The sequence below is a fragment of the Quercus lobata genome, chromosome 7 (assembly GCF_001633185.2).
Source record: "Quercus lobata isolate SW786 chromosome 7, ValleyOak3.0 Primary Assembly, whole genome shotgun sequence".
Lineage (NCBI taxonomy): Eukaryota > Viridiplantae > Streptophyta > Magnoliopsida > Fagales > Fagaceae > Quercus > Quercus lobata.
Genome location: NC_044910.1, coordinates 25,934,276 through 25,955,330, shown reverse-complemented (window position 1 = coordinate 25,955,330; position 21,055 = coordinate 25,934,276).

The window sequence follows — 21,055 nt, the reverse complement described above, 5'->3', positions numbered from 1 at the left end:
CAGCTTCACTTCTACTCCTTTATATACACATGCCTACAACCGTTCATGCCATCTCATCTCAAATACACTCATACAAAAACAATGTCATTTACCTTTAGCCTTTCAAAGACATGTACAAGACTTCAACATTGTGGTACCATTTGATTCTAACCCGTGTGAGTACGTAGATTATGACCAAGGAAGGGGGATTGCATTTTTTTATTCAAATGATGGAAGCTTATGGTTTTTATGTTGAAGTCAGACGTTGTTGATTTTGCGAAGGTTGTGATTCACTTTGAGTCTTTGGGTGTATGAGATTTTGGTTTGGGAAAGTCATAAATATATTTTGTTTTAGAACTAAAGAAAAAGAAAAAGAAACATTCTAATTGATTATATATGAAGTTAACTTTTTTTTTAATGTTGTATGAGCCATAGTAATAAAAATAAAAATTGATGATGATTTCAAAATATTTTTTTCTTTTTTTTAAAGGATACAAAAACCCAATTAAAAACAATTAAATTTTGATAAATTGATGTGTTTTTAGCCAATTTCTCTTTGTTTAATTAGATTCTTTTTATGTTGATACTTAATAAAAATAAAAATTGATGATGATTTCAAAATATTTTTTGCTTTTTTTTAAAGGATACAAAAACCCAATTAAAAACAATTAAATTTTGATAAATTGATGTGCTTTTTGTCAATTTCTCTTAGTTTAATTAGATTCTTTAATTTCATTGAGATAGTGAATTGGGTGTTTGCGATTGAGGTCTCCATATTGGGTTGTGAGAATAGAGTGGTTGAGGAAGTGTTTGATAGGTTGCTTAAATTTATATAATTTTAGAATATAAAAATATTTTATGCTTTAAATTCTTATTTATAAATTTCAAAATCAGTTAATTAGTTTAAAAAATAAAATCTACTTAATTTTAACAGTAAATATTATAATATGTTATAGTCTTATGGTGTTATACAAATTTTTTAATAAAATATGGATTAAGAAAATCAAGTTTCAAAGTATTCAATAATATTGTGGACAAACATAAATATTATATAACAAAATAAGTAATATATGTAGGTCTTAATATATATAAAAATGATTTCAAAAGAAATTATAAAATAGTTCGTGTATCGCATGAGACATCATCTAATATATATTAAACATAGATGGGTTAGGTTGGATCAGATTATGTGGATTTATAAATCTACTAATCTGAACCCAACCTAAGCTATAGCCAAAAAATGGCAATTTGACCCAACTCATTAGATTGGGTCAGTTTTGACAAATCAACTGATTGGCTGTATACCTCTAAGTGGGGTAATGATCCAATCTAGGAGTATGGTAACACACTTTCTACCCACTATAGTCTACGGATTATGAACTTATCACTTTTCATCGATTATTCACAATTATGTAATTTAATAAGTTATAAAAATTAGGTATGGAATTGAGTGCTAGAACAATTTGAAAACTTTTAGGAGATCAGTCCCAACGAGCAGAAACCGACTGCTTCATTCTATAGGCAGTTAGGCACATCTAAAACGTCAACTCAAACAAGGCTAACCGGCCTAACCCAATCTTTAATTGTCTTCATATGCGAGTTGGGCTGATTGGCCTTTACACGTTATCATCATGTCGTTTTAGTATACTTTTTGCTAAATGTCAAGCAATGACGATTAAGGTTTAAGGACTTGGGACCACTAAACATCAGATTATACAAGAAGCCATATATCAAAATCAATCACAACAAAGCAATTTGTTATGGATTCTGGGTTGGGTCTATAATTGAAATCATTTTTTTTACCTACCATTAACAAATTGATAGGTGATAAGGGTAATTTTTTAGAAAGATGTCAATCTTGGACCCGTCAACTTTACTATACAGAAGACAATGACTTTGCCCTCAAGTCAACAACTTTTTGTTAGACGACCAGACCGCCTTGACGTTATGGAATACTGACGGAAAGAAGCTGACGAGAGTAAAAGGTCTGTTGACGGTTCCAGCATGGTGTTTGCTTGGGCTCCACAAATAAATACATAAAAAAATTTCTTACGCCTCACAGTTAACCCTAATCGAGAATCCTTATAAAGAAAGGATCCCGCAAAATACACGCATTAATAAGGATCTTTCCTACAAGGAAAGACCTCCGCCAAGAAACGAATGTCAACTCTATACTACTATAAAAACCCCAAAGCCCTCACAAATCAAGGTACGCATAATTTCCCTAGCTCTGGCACTTTAGAGTTGTGAAAGTTCTCTAACTTGACATTCAGAGGGTATTTGGTCGGTACCACACTGGTACTCTCTACAAGGTCTTCTTTGTTTTTGTTTCCCAGTTGTTGTCTCGAGCATGTGAGGACTGTGTGATTTACTGATAATTTTTGGCATTATCAGTTGATGCCGTCTGTGGGAAGTGAGACTTGTAAGCCATACTTGTGCTTCCTGGATAAAGAGTTGCATGGTACTTACTCGCTTGATAGCGACCACTAACAATGTTCAAGGAGACGAACCATGCACAATCGCCCTTGAGAGATAGGTTCAAACTCTTGCCGCTGCCATAGAAGGCCTCACCAAGCAAAACCATGATTTGGAAAAGCAACTACGCCAAAAGAGTGCGGGGCTTAACACTCAAGAGAAGGACCAATAAGGCATTAGCGCTGAGAAAAGGGACCAAGAAGGGTCGAAAGGTAGTAACAACCCAAGCAGACCAGAGCGACAAGACATGAGCCGTCCATCCGTTATAGATACGGCTCCACCTCACATAGTCATAGAGATGCAGATGATGAAGGAATGGATGGACTTCATGATGAACGCCTTCAAAGGACATGTGTCTAGCGACCTCGATGACCTAGTCCATTGAACTGACTCGCCATTCACGACATCCGTCACTTTGTTTCACCTTCCACCAAAGTTCCGTATGCTACAATTGGAGACCTACGACGGATCTAAGGATCTCCTGGACCACCTGGAGTCTTTCAAGACCTTGATACACCTGCAAGGAGTGGCGGACAAGATCATGTGCAGAGCCTTCTCCACTACACTGAAAGGACCCATAAGGATTTGGTTCAATATGTTGACACCTAACTCCACTAGTACCTTCAAGGAGTTAAGCACCCAATTTGCCTCACACTTTATCGGGGGACATAGGTATAAGAAGTCCACTACATGCTTGATGAGCATTAAGCTTCAGGAGGATGAGACGCTGAGGTCTTACATAACCCATTTCAACAAAGAGGCCCTCTCAATCGATGAAGTTGACGACAAGATACTCGTGGCTGTATTCACGAATGGGCTACGGAAGGGTAAGTTTCTATTTTCTTTATATAAAAACGACCCAAAGACTATGTTGGATATGCTTTACAGGGCTACTAAATACATGAACGTGGAAGACGCATTGCTAGCTCGAGAAGAAAAGCCCACGAAGAGGGAAAGACAGGAGGACGTATAGCAGGATAGGGGGAGGAAGATGGCTAGGACTGGAGAACATTGAGAAGTTAGGCACTCCAAGCCCCTCACGGGAGGTTCACAATCTTCAGCCCGCTGACGACCCCGATTGACCAAGTCTTGATGCAGATAAAAGACGAAGGATCCTTGACATTTCCCAGCTAGCTGAAGGGAGATCCCAATAAGAGGTCTAGAGACAAGTATTACCACTTCCATCATGACCACGGTCATGACACAGCCGATTGTTACGACCTGAAGCAACAAATAGAAGCTCTTATTAGACAAGGGAAGTTGCAAAGGTTCGTCAACAAGGAAAGGATGGACCCACCACAAGAACAGGTTCCCCGACGAGAGAACGAGCATCCTAGGCCGCCCGTAAGAGATATAAGAATGATTGTGGGAGGCACTGCGGCTTCTAGTTCGTCTAAAAAGGCTTGTAAGACTTACCTTAGGATGGTTTAGAACATCTAGCTAACGGGCTTCATCCCAAAGATAGTGTAGTTTAACAACCCCATCATTGAATTCTCAGAAGAAGATGCTTGACGTCTCCACCACTCGCATGATGATGCACTTGTCGTTAGCATACGGGTAGGAGACTACAACACACACCGGTTTGGGCGACAACAGAAGCTCTATTGACATCCTTTACTACTCGGCATTCTAGCAAATGAGGATTGACAGAGAACGGCTGGTCTCGACCAACTCCCCGCTCGTCGGGTTTGGAGGGACTAAAGTATACCCCCTTGGCGTAGTCACGCTACATGTTATAGTTGGCAATCATCCTCAAAAAATCACTAAAGATGTTATATTCCTTGTTGTCGACTGCTCGTCCGCCTATAATGCCATTCTTCGACGACTTACCCTCAACTCGTGGAAGGCCGTAACTTCAACCTACCATCTGATGATCAAGTTTCCCACCGATTACGAAGTAGGAGAACTATGTGAAGATCAAGTGGCTACATGCGAGTTTTATATAGCAATGTTGAAGATGGATGATCATATGCAAAAAATGAACATAGAAAAGTAGTGAACGGTGGCAAAGCCCGTTGAAAGACTTGAAGAGGTACGTCTTGACAACTCTAGGCCAGATCAAACAACAAAGATCGGCACCCTCGCTGACCTAATGGTCCACCAAGCATTCATGACTTTTCTCAAAGAGAACTATGATGTATTTGCCTGGAGCCATGAAGACATGCTAGGAATCGACCCTTTGGTCATGGTGCACAGGTTGAATGTGTTGCCCTCCTTTCTGCCCATCCGTCAGAAGAAGCGAGTGTTTGCCCAAGAACGAGACTGAGATATAGTAGAAGAAATCCTCAAGTTACAGGAGACAGGCTTCATCAGGGAAGTTTACTACCCCGACTGGCTAGTGAATATGGTGATGGTCAAGAAAGCCAGCGGGAAATAGAGAATGTGCGTGGACTTCATTGACCTGAACAAAGCATGTCCCAAAGATAGCTACCCCCTCCCACGAGTTAACGTCTTGGTCAGCTCTACAACTCAACACCAGTTACTGAGTTTCATGGATGCTTTTTTAGGTTATAACCAGATCAAAATGAATGAAGCGGATCAGGAGAAGATTTTGTTTTTTACCAGCCAGGGCCTCTTCTGTTACAAAGTGATGCCATTCAACCTCAAGAACGTAGGCGCGACATATCAGAGGCTCATGAACAAGTTTTTTACACATCAGATTAGAAGAAATGTCCAAGTCTACGTTGACGACATGCTAGTAAAAAGCCGAAAAGAGGACAATCATTTGGATGATCTTAGGGAAACCTTCGACACCCTTCGCTCTTACAACATAAAGCTTAATCCAGGCAAGTGTGCATTCAGGATGACGACAAGAAAGTTCCTAGGGTTCATGGTGTTTTAGAGAGGTATTGAGGCCAACCCGGACAAGATCTGGGCCATAATGGAGATGGCATCCCCAAAGAACATGAAGGAAGTACATAGCCTCAACAGCAAGGTAGTCGCGTTGAATAGGTTCGTGTTGAGGGCGACAAATAACTGTCTACCTTTCTTTCGCACGTTGAAGAAATCTTTTGAGTGGACGGCCGAGTGTCACAGGCATTCAAGGATTTGAAGGCCTACCTCTCTTCCCCACTGTTGTTGAGTCCCTCAAAACTAGGGGAAGAATTGTTCCTCTACTTTGCTGTATCCCCGACCGCCATCAATGCGACCTTGATCAGAGAAGAAGACCAGGTGGTGGAGCGGATCGTCCAACAAACAGGCTGGTGGAGCGGGCATTGTACTTCGTTCTCCAGAAGGGGACGAAATTGAATGTATGGTTCATCTAGACTTCCCTGCGACCAACAATAAAGCAGAGTATGAAGCTCTAGTAGCAGGACTATATCTCGCTAAAGTGGCAGGGGCTGAGAGTGTGATTATTCATTGCGATTAGTAGGTCATCACAAACCAAGTAAACGGTAATTACGAATGTAAGGGTGAAAGGATAAAGAAGTACCTGGAGCAAGTAAAGAGAAGGGTGGACGACCTACAAGCCAAGATTGTTCAAATCCCTAGAGGAGAGAACGAGCAAGCCGACTGTCTTGCCAAGGCCACATCAGCAAAACACATGGTCATCCCCGACAAGGTACTCTCCTTTATTCAGTTTTTACCATTGATAGATGCCATCGATGTGCAGGAAATAAGTTCCAAAAGCAACTAGACCACCCCCGTAATCTCCTACTTGAAAGACGTCACACTACCAGACAGTAAGGAGGCCGCAAGAAAGTTGAAGGTCTAGGCAGCACGATTCGTCCTAATAAATGAAATCTTATACAAAAGAGGCTTCTTCCACCCTTTCCTAAGATGTTTGAGCCCTAAAGAAGTGGACTATGTTTTGAGAGAAGTCCATGAAGGGACTTACAGGAACCACTAGGGGTCGCGATCATTGTTACACAAACTAATTTGAATAGGATACTACTGGCCCACTATGCAGAGGGATGCCCAGGCATATGTCAAAACCTGCGATAGATGTCAAAGGTTTAGCAACGTCATCAGACAGCTGACAGAAGAGCTCACCCCAATGACAGCCCCATGGCCTTTCGCTCAATGGGGACTGGACATCATGGGCCCGTTCCCTATACTAATATGACAACTGAAGTTCCTCATAGTCGGCATAGAATATTTCACCAATTAGGTCAAAGCTAAAGCTCTAGCTACCATCACAGAGAAGAACGTAAGAAGCTTTGTCTAGAGAAATATTGTCTGCAGGTATGGGATCCCCAGGGTCTTGGTCTCAGATAACAGGAGACAGTTCGATAACGACTCATTCAGGGATTTTTGCTGACAATTAGGAATCAAGAACCATTACTCCTCCCCTGCACACCTATAAGCCAACAGACAGGTTAAGGTCACGAACCCATCCTTGCTTAAAATCATTAAGACTCGGCTTGAGGAGGCAAAGGGTATATGGCTAAAGGAGCTGCCAAGCGTACTATGTGCTTATCGAACGACAGCCAAAACACCTACGGGGGAGAGACCGTTCCGACTAGCATACGGAAGCAAGGCAGTTATTCCAACTGAGATAGGACTTACAAGTTACAGAGTGGACAATCATGATGAAAGAAGAAATGACGAGGCCATGCGTCTATAGCTTGACCTAGTAGACGAAGTCAAGATGACAACTAGACAAAGGCTCGCACAATACCAGGATTGTATAGCCAAGCATTACAACTCTAGAGTCGGACATAAAGACTTTAAGGTTGGAGACCTCGTCTTGAGAAAAAAGTCGAGCGCCACTAGAGATCCTACCAAAGGAAAGCTAGGTCCTAACTAAGAGGGACCCTATATAATCATTGCATGCCAAAGGAAAGGCACCTACCACCTGGAGACACTAGGCAGACAGAAGTTGCACCATCCATGGAACGCCAAGCATCTCAGGAAATATTACCAGTAGATGACAGCAGGAAGAGTGACATTCATCATTCCCAGTTTATTTCTTTTAGTTAAATTTTACTTATAGTACTTTCTAAGCCTAAAGGGTAGTTTTTTTTATCCTTTTTATGAACAATTTTTGCTTATGCACGCACTTATCATAAAAAGAGGAGTTATTCAAATATGGCTTGCGCATATATTCATCTTTACAAAACTACTTTTGACCACAGATAGGCTAGTTTATTATCAAAGTCCACAAAATGGACGAATTAAAATTACAAAGTCCATAGGTGGACGAGTTCATGGTTAAATTTACAAGTGGACCAGCTCATTACCAAAGCCCACAAGTGGGCTAGTTTATTATCAAAGTCCACAAAGTGGATGGACTAAAATTACAAGGTCCATAAGTGGATGAGTTCATGGTTAATCCCATAAGTGGACGAGCTCATTACCAAAGCCAATAGGTGGGCTAGTTTATTGTCAAAGTCCACAATATGGACGAATTAAAATTATAAAGTCCATTAGTGGACGAGTTCATGGTTAAGTCCACAAGTGGACGAGATCACTACCAAAGCCTACAGGTGGGCTAGTGTATTATCAAAGTCCACAAAGTGGACGAATTAAAATTACAAAGTACATAAGTGGACGAGCTCAACCTTGAAAGTACTAAGTACACAAATAAACAGGTTCATTATTAAGTCCAAAAGAGGATGAATTCACCAAATTAGGATGCCCTAAAATTGTTAAGTCCACAAGTGGATGGGTTTGTTACAAGTGGGACGGGTTTGTTACAAGTGGATGAGTTTATTATTTGATCCTCAGATCGGACGGATTCACTATTATGTCTATAAAAGGACGAGTCCACCAAAGTAGACAAATTCACACATAATACCACCAGACATACGCATATCAACTAATAAAGCACACATGCTAAAAGCGATGAGTGTAAAATAAGAAATACATAAATAAAAGTAGAGTTTTTACAAACAAGGCCCAAAAAACAAAAGGGCGCTTAATGCTATCTAGAAAATGGACAAAATACATTACAAAATTGCCGATAAAAATAAAAGAAACTACACTAAGGGGTCCTGGGTGTCTAGAGTTGGAGGGTTCCTGTCGTCTTCAAAAGGATCCTGGACATTTTAAGTTGGGAGGTTGTTAGCAACTTGAGCTTCAGTAGACAAGATCACAGGAGTGACGAGCTTCTCCACGGTAGGCTGAGCAAGAACGACACCATCATTTTTTGGATCTTGCTTTGATTGGGTGGAGTCGTTGGTCTCCTCATAAATGGTGTCACCAGCTGGAGTTGATGGCATGGGGTCATCCATAGAGACCGTAGATAAATCCTAGTAGGGGTAAATGGACTTAACCTATTTCAAGCAGTCCTCAAACTTGTCCCCATATTAGACGGCGCAAGAGTCTATGAAAGGTTGTGATGCCTTAAACTCTGTCACGGCATCTGCCCTAGCCGTCTCCACTTACTCGAGGGGAGCCGTCAGCTCCTTTTCCAAGGATGCCTTCGCCTCTTGCTCCTTCTCTTGCTAACAGGTCTATTCCTTCAACTTCTCATTTAACTCTGTCACCTCCTTATTGAGAGTACGAAGGGCATCCTTGTATTGATCCTGTTCATTGGTCAACGTCTCATTGCGTTTCCTGAGATGACTAATCACCCCCTCCTCAGCAACGCACCTATCTTGGAGCGCCTTCATGTGCACCAGTGCCTGAAAATGGAACCAACTGTCAGCCAACCAAATAAACAATAAAGAAAAATTGATCATGTAAAAAACTTACCCTAGAGAGATCAAAAAGACCCGATGCCACTAAGTCCTCCGTCTCCTACTCGGCTCAAGGATCCACATCCATCTCCTTGATGATTGATTCAACCATCTCGATGGTGTATCCTTTATGTGTAAAAAGGCGACGGGTTCCCCAGGTGATGAGGCTTGTCGACGTCATCAAGCCTTTGCCAGCTCCATGGCTCGGCTTGGGAGGAGGCGGCTTCTTCTCCCTAATTGTGACTGAAGGCTTCCTAGAAGGGCAGTCATCCTTCCCATCAGCCTTTCTTTTAGGCACCCCTTTCCCGATGGCCATGCGGGCTAATGAGGATGCCCCTTCCATCCCCTTCTCCATTTTCTTCATCTCCTTTTTGCACGTCGCAGTTGCCCTCACCAATGCCCTTTGTTTGGTTGCCTTCATTTCTGCTAAGGACAAGTGACGGGTGTTAGACATAAAGATGACCAAAAAAAAAAAAAAAAAAAAAAAACAACGGAAAGAAATTGTAATAACTTACGCCGATGAGAGTAAGTGTTTAATCTATGTGCTGTAAGCGTTAGCTCTGGACCACCACAATAGGCTTGCAGTGTATCAAGGGTGATCAAATCCCTACACTTCCGTTGCTTAAACGGGATTTCAAGAACCCAACGAATGAAAGCCTCTTGCTCGTCAGTTATGTGGGGACGAACATTGGCTGAAAAAGTAAAACGACAACATTAAAACACTTAACAAATAAATAGAAAAAGTAAAAGTAAAAATTGACGGTGCTAAACATAAATCTTTGACAATACCCCAAATATTGTCGAAACCATGGGGTATTGTAGCCCACTCCTCTGGACGGCATACCCAATCCGTCTGAACAAAGAAATATCTACCCTTCCAGTTCCTATTAGAGTCGGGTATATCTGACAATGAGCCTAAGCCCTTTCTTCCATGCAACAAAGTGGTATATTCCTTAGGACGAGACAATGTGCTGAGGTCTATAGCACCAAAAGAACTCATCCAACGAAAGCTGATGGTTCCCACCACCAAGACAACCCCACAAAATCTCAGCTCCAATGAATATCCTCCAAGCATTTGGAGCAATCTAGTTGACGAAAAATCCAAGAAAGTTGGCCAATTGACAGTGCAATGCCGTTAGTGACAATCTCAATCCTATAGTGAACATGGTGTCGTACACGCCAACATCTATAGTCTTCCCCGAGTAACACTTCTCAAATTTCACAGGGAGATGGATTGGGATGTGGTCAGGAATTTGGAAACGATCCCTCAAATTCTTAAAGATGTTGGCCATCATTGTTAGCATAAAGTCATTAACGGTCCACATTTTGGGGAGGATGAATGGACGGGTATGCCCATCCCCAGGGCTTCCTGAACTTCCACCTTCGGGGTTCTCCTGTCAACTTCACTCTTGTCCCCATCATCCTTTCCCTCCTCTCCTCTCTCATCACCTTCATCCTCACCCTCATCTACCTCACCTTCCTCTCCATCACAACTTTCCACTTCCTCTTCAAGAGAATAGGTTGATGTTTCCCTCTCTAACGACTAGGAAAGGCCCTTCTCGGGCTCATGACCTAAATGGAAGACTTCGTCATAACCCGTTCCCTCATGGATTGACGACTACTCATTTGTCGCTTCTCTAGACATCTATTCACCTATAAGCGACGGAGGTATTCTAAGAACCTAAGTTGACGACTTCTCTAAAAGAGTTAAACGATCAACTAGAAAAATGAAAGTAAAAGACAGAATGAATTAAAAGAAAATGTGACTTACGAAGTTAGTAGATGGTTCCTTGAGAGGTGACGGCCTCAGCAGAAGGACGACAACAAAGGCAATGAGGTCAGCAAGATAACGGAAGCAAAGTTCCCAAAGTGACGAGCTCTCTCTCTGAAGATCAGTAATGATGAAATAGGAGGAATTAGGAAGAAAGTGAGATATATATATAGGAAGAAGAATGCACGGGAGACAAAACGAGCCCTTATCGAGAAACGAGGCCAATTGGCTTATGCCACGTGTTCTGACATTTAATATTGGCTGCTCGAAGAATCATCAATAAATACCCCCTTCCTTTTTCCTGTAAATAAAAATTAAAAATTAAAAAAGAAAAAGAAAAAAAGAAGGGCTACAACTCAAACTCCATAACCCGTCATCTTCCATGGAGTAAAGGGCAGTTGATAAGGGTAATTTTTAGAAAGATATTAGTCTTGGACCCATCAGCTTTACTATACAGAAGACGATGACTTTGCCCTCAAGCCGACGACTTTTTGTTGGATGACCAGACCACCTTGACGTGATGGGAAACTAACGGGAAAGAAGCTGACAAGAGTAAAAGGTCTCTTGACGGTTCCAGCATGGTTTTTTCTTGGGCTCCACGAATAAATACATAAGGAAATATCTTACGCCTCATGGTTAACCCTAATTGAGAAAATCCTTATAAGGAAAGGATCCCACAAAATATGCGCATTAACAAGGATCTTTCCCACAAGGAAAGACCTTCTCCGCCAAGAAACAAATGTCAACTCTACACTACTATAAAAACCCCAAAGCCCTCACAAACCAAGGTACGCATAATTTCCCCAACTCTGACACTCTAGAGTTGTGAAAGTTCTCTAACTTGATGTTCAGAGTGTATTTGGCCGGTACCATATTGGCACTCTCTACAAGGTCTTCTTTATTTTTATTTCGTAGGTGTTGTCTCGAGCAAGTGAGGACTGTATGACTTACTGACGATTTTTGGCATTATCAATAGGAACCAACAATTTCAATAGGAATTGGAAGAAGAATCCAAGAAAACTAAAAAGAAGGGAAGGAGCAGAGGATAAGAAGATAATGAGGGAGAGAAGGAGAGAGAATAACAAGAATGGAGTTGTCTTATTCCATATATGAATTGTACAATTGATATTCCCCTCAATAAAAGCACCCTTGCTCTAGTTAACTAACTGACAGCTTGGCATAACTAACTGAACTGACAGCTAGCCAATTCAACTCAGCACTAACTATTAACTGTTATAACTCCCTCAACTAGTAACTAACAACTAACTCACTCACCATCTCACTCTCAGCAACACCACAACACACTTCTCAACAATCACTCACTCACTACAAGCACAAGCCAAGCACTCTCAACAGTAGCCATTGCCTTCCAAGTAGTAGCAATGCCTATTAATACCCCCCCTAATCAAAGCACCTTGGCCACAATGTGAGGGAATTGGTTTTGCAAGGCATAGAGAGACTCCCAGGTAGCATGTTCCTAAGCCTGAGTTGCTTAGTCTTGCGTTGCAAGATGACAATAGGTTCTAGTTACTAGGAACCATTAGAAGCAATAGGTGAAAGGGTAGGAATAGGAGTGATTTGAGTACCCAACTTTTTCTTAAGGCAAGAAACATGGAAGACTGGATGGATAAGGCAATCAGAGGGAAGGGCTAACTTATAAGCAACAAGTCCTAACTTCTACAAAATCTAAAATGGACCATAAAATCTAGGTGAAAGCTTGTTGAATCCCTTGGACCTCAAAGTAAGCTGCCTATAGGGCTGGAGCCTCAAATAAACCCATTCCTTAACATCAAAGCTCTTATCAATCCTATGTTGATCAGCTTGGAGTTTCATCCTTGACTGAGCTGCCAATAGATTGTGCTTAAGCAATGACAAAATCTTAGACCTTGTCTTGAGAAGTTGATCCACTACTTCAACCTTGGTGGTGCTAGGAACATAATCCAATATCCATGGAGGAGGGAAACTAAACAGGGCTTCATAAGGTGTTTGTTTGGTAGAAGTATGGTAATTAGTATTGAACCAAAATTCTGCCAAATGCAACCAATCCACCTAAGTGTAAGCCTTGTCATTGACAAAAGCTCGAAGGTACTGCTCTAAACTCCTGTTGACCACCTTAGTTTGGCCATCAATTTGAGGGTGATAGCTTGAAGACATGGCCAAATCACTCCCTTAAAGCCTGAAGAGCTCTGCCCAAAACTTAGAAGTGAAAATAGCATCTCTGTTGCTAATGATGGACTGAGGCATACCATGAAGCCTGAATATGTCCTTCACGAACACAGCAGCTACCTTAGCAACTGTATATGGATAAGAGAGAGGCAAGAAATGTACATACTTAGTCAATCTATCTGCTACCACAAAATGACCTCAAAGCCATAAGACTTAGGAAGGCTGTCCACAAAGCCTAAATTGATATCAATCCAAGGCTTGGAAGGAATTGGTAAGGGTTGCAACAATCCCCCTGGTCTGGTAGTCTCCACTTTAATTCTTTAGCATACCTCACATTGCTTCACATGTTCCCTGACATGAGATTTCATGCCCCACCAAAAGAAATCTTGCTTCACTACATACAAGGTCTTCAAGTAACCAGAGTGACCACCCAAGGGACTATTATGCACATGTTGAAGAACCAGGGACTTCAATGGAGAAGAAGATCTCAAAAACACTTTATCTTTATAAAGGCTCAGGCCATTCTGCAAAGAAAAATTAGTGGAACTGGAGGTCCTGCTAGAGATAGAAGAGAAAAATTGCTGATATTCCTCATCCACCTTGTAACTATCCTTCAAGATTGTTAGCCAAGTAGGACAAGGAAAGGAAATAAGGAATAGAGATCCTCGTTAAGCATGAGCATCCTTTGAATGCAGACCTAAGCTTTCCTCCCTTCTAGATAAGACATCAGCTACCTTATTCTCTTTGCCCTTCTTGTACTTAACTAGAAAAGAGTAACCAAGTAGTTTGGTGAACCATTTCTATTGAGCAGGTGTCCCAATCCGTTGCTCTAAAAGGAATTTAAGACTTTGTTGATCAATCTTGATCACAAATGGCTTTCCTACAAGGTATGGTCTCCACTTCTTCGCTACTGTGACCATGGCTAATAACTCGTTCTCCTATGTAGACAAATGCAAACTCCTACCCTTAAGAGATTGACTATGAAAACCCAAAGTTCTATGGTTCTGCACAAGGATAGCTCCCAATCCAATGCTTGAAGCATCACACTTAATAACAAATGGCTTAGTGAAATTAGGTAAAGCCAACATAGGTGGTTCAGACATAGCCTACTTAAGAGAGTTGAAAGCCAATTCAGCTTAAGCAGACCAATGAAATGAAGCCTTCTTGAGTAAGGCTGTCAATGGGGCTGTAATAAACCCATAATCTTTAACAAACTTCCTGTAGTAACCTGTCAAGCCTAAAAAACCTCTCAAGGCCTTAACAAAAGTGGGAATAGGCCATTGCAGCATGGCCTCAGTCTTCTTAGGGTCAGTTCTAACACCCTGACCAGAAATCAAATGTCCTAAGTACTCCATTTCTACACAGCCAAAAACACATTTACTTCTTTTAGTATACAATTTGTTCTCAAGCAATATAGTGAGTACCACCCTTAAATGACTTAAATGAGATAACAAGTCCTTACTAAATACTAGAATATCATCAAAGAAAACAAGTATAAATTTCTGTAAGTAAGGTTTAAAAATGATTCATGAGAGATTGGAATGTTGATGAAGTATTCATCAAACCAAATGGCATGACTAGAAATTCATAATGGCCTTTATGTGTTCTAAAGGCAGTCTTTTCTATGTCCTTCTCTCTCATTCTAATTTGGTGGTAACTAACCTAAGATCCAACTTAGAAAAAATAGAAGAACCATGGAGTTCATCCAATAGTTCATCTACCACAGGAATAGGGTACCTATCCTTGATAGTAGCCTTGTTAAGGGATCTATAATCAATGCACATGTGCTAACTACTATTTGCCATTCTAACTAACAACACAGGTGAAAAGAAAGGACTTTGGTTGGCCCTGATGGAACCAGCTTCTAATAGTTCATGCACAATTTTCTCAATTTCAGACTTCTGATGGCTTGGGTACCCTCCTTAAGCAAAATTTGATGCTCATGCCCTCTTGATGGTGGTAAGCCAAATGGTACTGCAAAGATTGAGCGGACTTCAGTCAAAAGGTCCTCAATCTCTAGTTAGATCTGCACTGGAACTGAGGTAGGTGTTGGTGAAAGGACTTGTAGGCATAACCCCCTTTTTACTACTAGTTTGAAGAAATTCACAGGTTCTTAGAAGTCATGGCCAGAAGGTTGTAATCCCTTGAGCAATATTGGCTTGCCACTAAGAACAAATTCGATAGTAAGGTGTTGCAAAACCTACTGTATTAATCCTAATGTGAACAACCATTGATTCCTTAACACAAAATCACATCCACCTAAAGATAATACATTAAGATCCATGGTGAATTCCTGACCTTAAATCTTGAGACTCACTTCATGGAAAGCTCCCTTAGTCTTCACCATTGTACCATTTGCAATCTTGAACGCAAAATTGGCCTCAATAGACAGAGGCAGTTTCAACAACATCCAAATTGATGTATCCAAGAAGTTGTGAGTACTGCCTATATCTATTAGGATCACCAATTCTTGATGATTGATCCTCCCTAGCACCGTCATTGTGCCTGGAGATGGGCTACCCAATAGTGCATACAAGGTTATCTCAGCATGCTGGTTGATCAATTCAGATGATGATTCAATAGGACCGCACTCCTCTTCTTAGACTTCCTTAAAACTGACCTCCACTTCAGGTAAAGAAGACTGCTGTGGACACAAGGAGGAGTCACCATCTAGTTTTTACAATGGTTTAGGAACCATATATATAGCATCCTTATGAGGAAGGACCTTTGATCTTACTATCAAAGTATGGGTTTGGAGTTTAGGTATGTTCTTGGGAAGGTGTTAGGCACCCAAGACCGCCCAATCCTAAGGTTGGCCTCCCATCGTTGTGTCTTATGTCTTAACCTTATTAAAAACAAATTCAACACTTGTATTCTAACTCACACACACACTAGCATGCAGCTAACATACAACTTGGCATCATTCATCCCAAAACACATATCTATCCATAAAGTAATAAAGAGCCAAACACATATGGGAAACCCTAGCATGTGAAACCCTATTATACATCTCAAGGCAAGATAGCAACCCAAACACGGTAGCAAAGCAAGTCATATCATGAATAAAAAATGAGGCATAAACTTCGTACACATATACCAAGAGAGGATTAAATAGACAATATGCATGTACATGTGAATGAATGACCTACCTTACTTACCTTGCAGCATCTCATCACCTTTGGAATAGTGCATGAACATGTGAATGAATGATCATGATATTTAAATGAGATATAAACATGAAACCCTAATCTAAACACATTAAAGATAAGCAATCATACAATATAGAGACTCAGGTATGTATAAACATAAGAAAAAGGGCTTAAACAAAGACAAACATATGGAAAAAGCGAACCAAACAACATAAGAAATCTAAATTAGGGTTTCTGGGCAAGTACTTGTACTCGCAGCCAGAGGCCTGCGTATGCATGCTTATGGCATGTATGCGTGGGACTTGTTTAAAACCTTGACCCGGAAACACGAAATAGAAAAAAATGCATAAAAAAAAACCCTAATTCTAACAACCTAACATGCTTATAAACACTAAACAAGCATAAAACTAAACTACATAGGCATATAAAAACATAAACTAAGCAAAGAATCGAGATTAAAACCGAAAGAAAAAACTAAAAATAAAAAGGAAGAGTTGAAGCTTGATACCTCAAAAAAAAGTTCCCAAGCTTTGATTTTGACTGTTCCCTTCAGTCAAATCTGTCACAAGTCATTAAACAAGCGATTAGCAATGTAAACTAAAATATTGTGAAAAACTCCCTTTTGATTCACTATTTTTGTTGAACCTTAGGTTTTTCCCTTGAGATTTCTTTGTGTTTTGAAAATGTACCATGTAAGGCTTTTTATAGTGAAAAAATGGGGTTTGGAGCAGCTCCTAAACGACATGGAATTCTTCCAAACCTCAGCCATTATTGCAGAAAACTTGCATTTTCCATGCTTCTGAAACCCCCGCTGTGTACGTATGCTTTGGCCAACGTACGCAAGCTATCGCCCACATACGTGGGTCGAGGGCCACTTTGGTCTTTTATTTCCAAAAAAGGTTTTTGCTCATTTAAAAAGTCATATTTTCAATTTTAACACTCCTCAAGTTAATTTGATATTTGATTGGGCTCTAAACTAGCCTTCGGCCTTAGAGTTCGAGCATCATTGGGGAACAGGGGCCTGAGTTGTAAAGGGTACAGAATGTGATGCCTACAGATGCCCCTCTTTTAATTTATGAGCTTCACTAATGGAATCAAAAGAATAAGAGACAAAACATTTTTTTTCAACATACGGCTTGGGCCCAACCTATGCACACGACACACATCACGCATACATGGGGCAGAGTGCAACTCCGAAGAGTTGCATGGGATTCGTATGTCCGAAGTCCCACCTTTGTTACTCAAGAAACGAGCAACGACAGGTTCACTATTCTAGAACCTGTTTTGCCACTTTCAAGCAAATGGCGAGTGACTCACTATCCTAGAGTCACTAAAAAAGAAAAAAAAGAAAATCAAATAAGGGTGCTCTTACGAGCTAACCCAATAAACAACAAAAGGATATAGTCTTTGTGGTGTCCATCCGAGGCTCTTGCCTCAAACTTCTCCATGAGACTTGTTTCTCTTGTTTTCTTCACTTGTTTCTCTACCTTTTCTGGTGAGGCTCTTGCCTTGGGTTGACCTTGGTCTCTTTCTCTATCACTATCTCTACCATTTTCTACCATGCCTGCATGTTCAACTCTTGGTGGATATATGCATGAGAAATCTTGATTGTTGGATCCACTAGGAATGGTGAAAACTCGCTGAGGAGTAGATGTGCATGAAGAGGAATCTTTTGCCTCTCATGATTGGCTTAGGGATGAGAAACTCGTTGAGGAGTAGTAGGAATGGACTCTCTGAGGAGTAGTGTAGATGTGTGATCCATTGGGGAAGAATCTTCTGCTTCCTTTATGGTTTGCTGAGGATTTTGAGGAAGAATCTCCTGCTTCCTCGCTAGGATTTTTTTTTTAGGTGTATTGGACTCACTGGGGAAGAATCTTTTGCTTCCTCACAAGGGACACATTAGGTATACTTGATTCACCAGGGATACTTTGGGGAAGAATCTTTTGCCTCCTCCATGGGGATGATGCTTGATGTGCTTGAACCATTAAGGAAGAGTCTTCTGCTTCCTTACTGAGGGTAGTATTCTTGATATGCTTGATCCACTGGGGAAGAATCTTCTGCTTCCTTACTAGGAATAGTGTTCTTGATATGCTTAATCCACTGGGTAAGAATCTTTTGCTTCCTTTACCGCTCACTAGGAAGTCCTTTGACGATTTTGTGCCTAATTAGGGCAATCTTAAGATGTTTTCCCCCTTTTTTTTGAAAGAATGATTTTTTTTTTTTTAACTATTCATGACTAAACTACATGTAGTTTAGTGGTGAGGCCTAAACTACACGTAGTTTAGCCATCAGGTGTGTTCCCGCCTTTTCATTTTTTTCTCCAACGGTTACCAACCGTTTCTTTTTCTTCTTCATTCTCTTCATCTCCCTTACCTTTTCACATTCCTTATAACTCTTTTTTCTTTTTTTTTTCTCTCTACAAAAACATCCATCTCCTCTTTCTTTCTCTCACTTCTTGACTCTCTCATTCTCTTAAACTCTCTCATTCTCTCATTTTCTCTTTTCATCTTCTCCAATGGCACCCAAGACCAAGAATTCCTCCTACGTCCTTTCTTCTGATGCATTCCACCTCACCCATTGGAATGGAGCAATGAGGTTGATGGGGCCTCCACTATTGACATACCAGCCAAAAAATCGCATCCTCATGGCTAAATCTATAAGTTTTCAAACTTTTTCTCATTTTCAAGTTTCTCTTTGATCTTCCATCTTAATGTATTTTTGGCTATGTAAATGGTTAGGTTTTGTTGTGGGATGGATTTAGATGAAAACCTGACATCTTAGGAGGGATAAGAACATGTTTAGGATTGATTTTGGATGATGTATGCTTGAAAATGTCGAAGAATTGCTTCTGTCTGTGTTTTTGCGTACGTGGGCTTAGACCTGTGTACACAGCTTGGATTCATATGTACACAACTCTATTCTTGCATAAAAGCTCTGTTCTGGAGACTCTGCATATGTGGGAATGGGCCTGCATACACGGGGTCTTGCCTACCTATGTGGGCTTTAATCTACATACATGAGACACTTGGCAGAAGTCCTACTCTACCAATTTTCACTTCTTTTTTATCTATTTCACTTCTATTTGCAATCTTAACACACTTTTATATCATTTTTGCACCTAAATATCACCCTATCCTTCTCTTTATCTTCATTCTTGTATCGAAAACATCATTTTTCATCAATTATGCTTGAATCAAGAATTTAATGTCATCTTCTTCTTTTTTGCAGTCATTATCCCCTTATGCTAATAGAGGAAGCACTAATAAGGTGGTAGAGTGGTACAACCTTTTTGTCCTCGAAACCAGGGCCTACATCTGGGAAGCAGGCTTCGAACCCATCATTGGCCTTCTTTCAAAGAAGTCCACGAGTGCTACCTTGGTGCAGTGCCTCATTGAAAGGTGGTGGGATACTACCTAAACCTTTTATATTGCTGAGCGGGAGATGACAGTGACTCTTTACGACTTCTACTGCATGATCGATCTTAGCTTCGAAGGGACCATCATCAACTTGGATGGTGTGTCGGGCATCCAATTGGGTCTCGACATGTTAGGGAGGAAATACTCCATTGAGACCATCTGCCATTTCGACTTGGTGTCGAATTACATGCTTCTCCCACAGAAGACTACGAAGGAGCATGTCTGTATGGCTAAGGCTTTCCTCCTTCACTTGTTGGGGGCTTACCTCTTTGCCAATGGTGGAAAAATGGTATCTTTGAGGTGGTTGACCCTCTTTCAATACTTTGGAGAGGCACGAAAGGCCAACTAGGGGTAGGCATGTCTTGTCTATCTTTACTCCACCCTCGACACTCTCAACCAGGGCTCCTTGTGGCAGCTTGTAGGGCGTTGGATGCTTCTTGAGGTTAGTTTTCTTCCATTCCTTGCATTTTCCTTTGTAGTCTTATAAACTGTATTGTCTTGCATCTTGCAAATTGTCATCTTATAAATTGTCATCTTGCAAACTATCATCTTGCATCTAACTTGTAGCTTGTGCTTCTTTTTGCAGTGATGGTTGGTTAAGTATGGCCTCATAACCTTGGGCACCGATCTAATTCTGAGGGAGCTCCCTCGAGTAAGGGCCCACCTTGCTGGGTTAACTTCAAATGAGGCAAGTTTAAGAGTTCTAGTTGTTCATGCTTCTTCATGCATTTCCCTTAGGATACCCTTCTTCTAACCTCATGTCATTATAGGTTAATTGGACTTAATAGGCTAGCCAACCCCTTCCCACTTCTCGAGACTTGGAGCATGCCGCCCTTATTACTAAGGAGATTATTCATCCATTTGAAAGAGCAAGCTTGAGGGCGTTATACCTAGCAGAGAGGGTGCGGTGCTAGTTGGTGGGTAAGGATGACCCACAGATTCCAATGGACTCTCCTAAGTTCATGTTTGCCCCACACTCCATAACTGACACTGAGTACAACTCATGGGGGAGTGGCGTTCCCTATGCCGGGTGGCTTCTTAAAGGGTTGGACTATGAGGAGTTCAACATCACCTGCCTTATGCCTTCCCTCACTGTTTGGGTATATGCTCAATCTCTTCTTCTTTTCTTCTTTTCCTTTACCTTGTTTGTTATGACTTCTAATGTGGAAATTGTAATAGGAAGAACTTACTATCGGTAAGCTCAATGACCTTCCACATCTCCCTTGGATAGTTTATGCTTATGGCCCTGATGGCTTTGCTCGAGAGCATGCTGTACCCCGTAATCCCAATGTCATGGTCTATCCTTTTCCTCCCAACATCTAGGTAGTGAGTTCTTTATTCCCTTTATTCTTTATTTTTTTGCGATTTCTCTCTTTCTAGTTTGGTCACTAACCCTTCTCTCTTTGAATTGCAACCCACTATCCAAGAGCATGAGGAGTTGGTATGGCTGGCTAAGAATCTCAAGCTAAAGGTGAT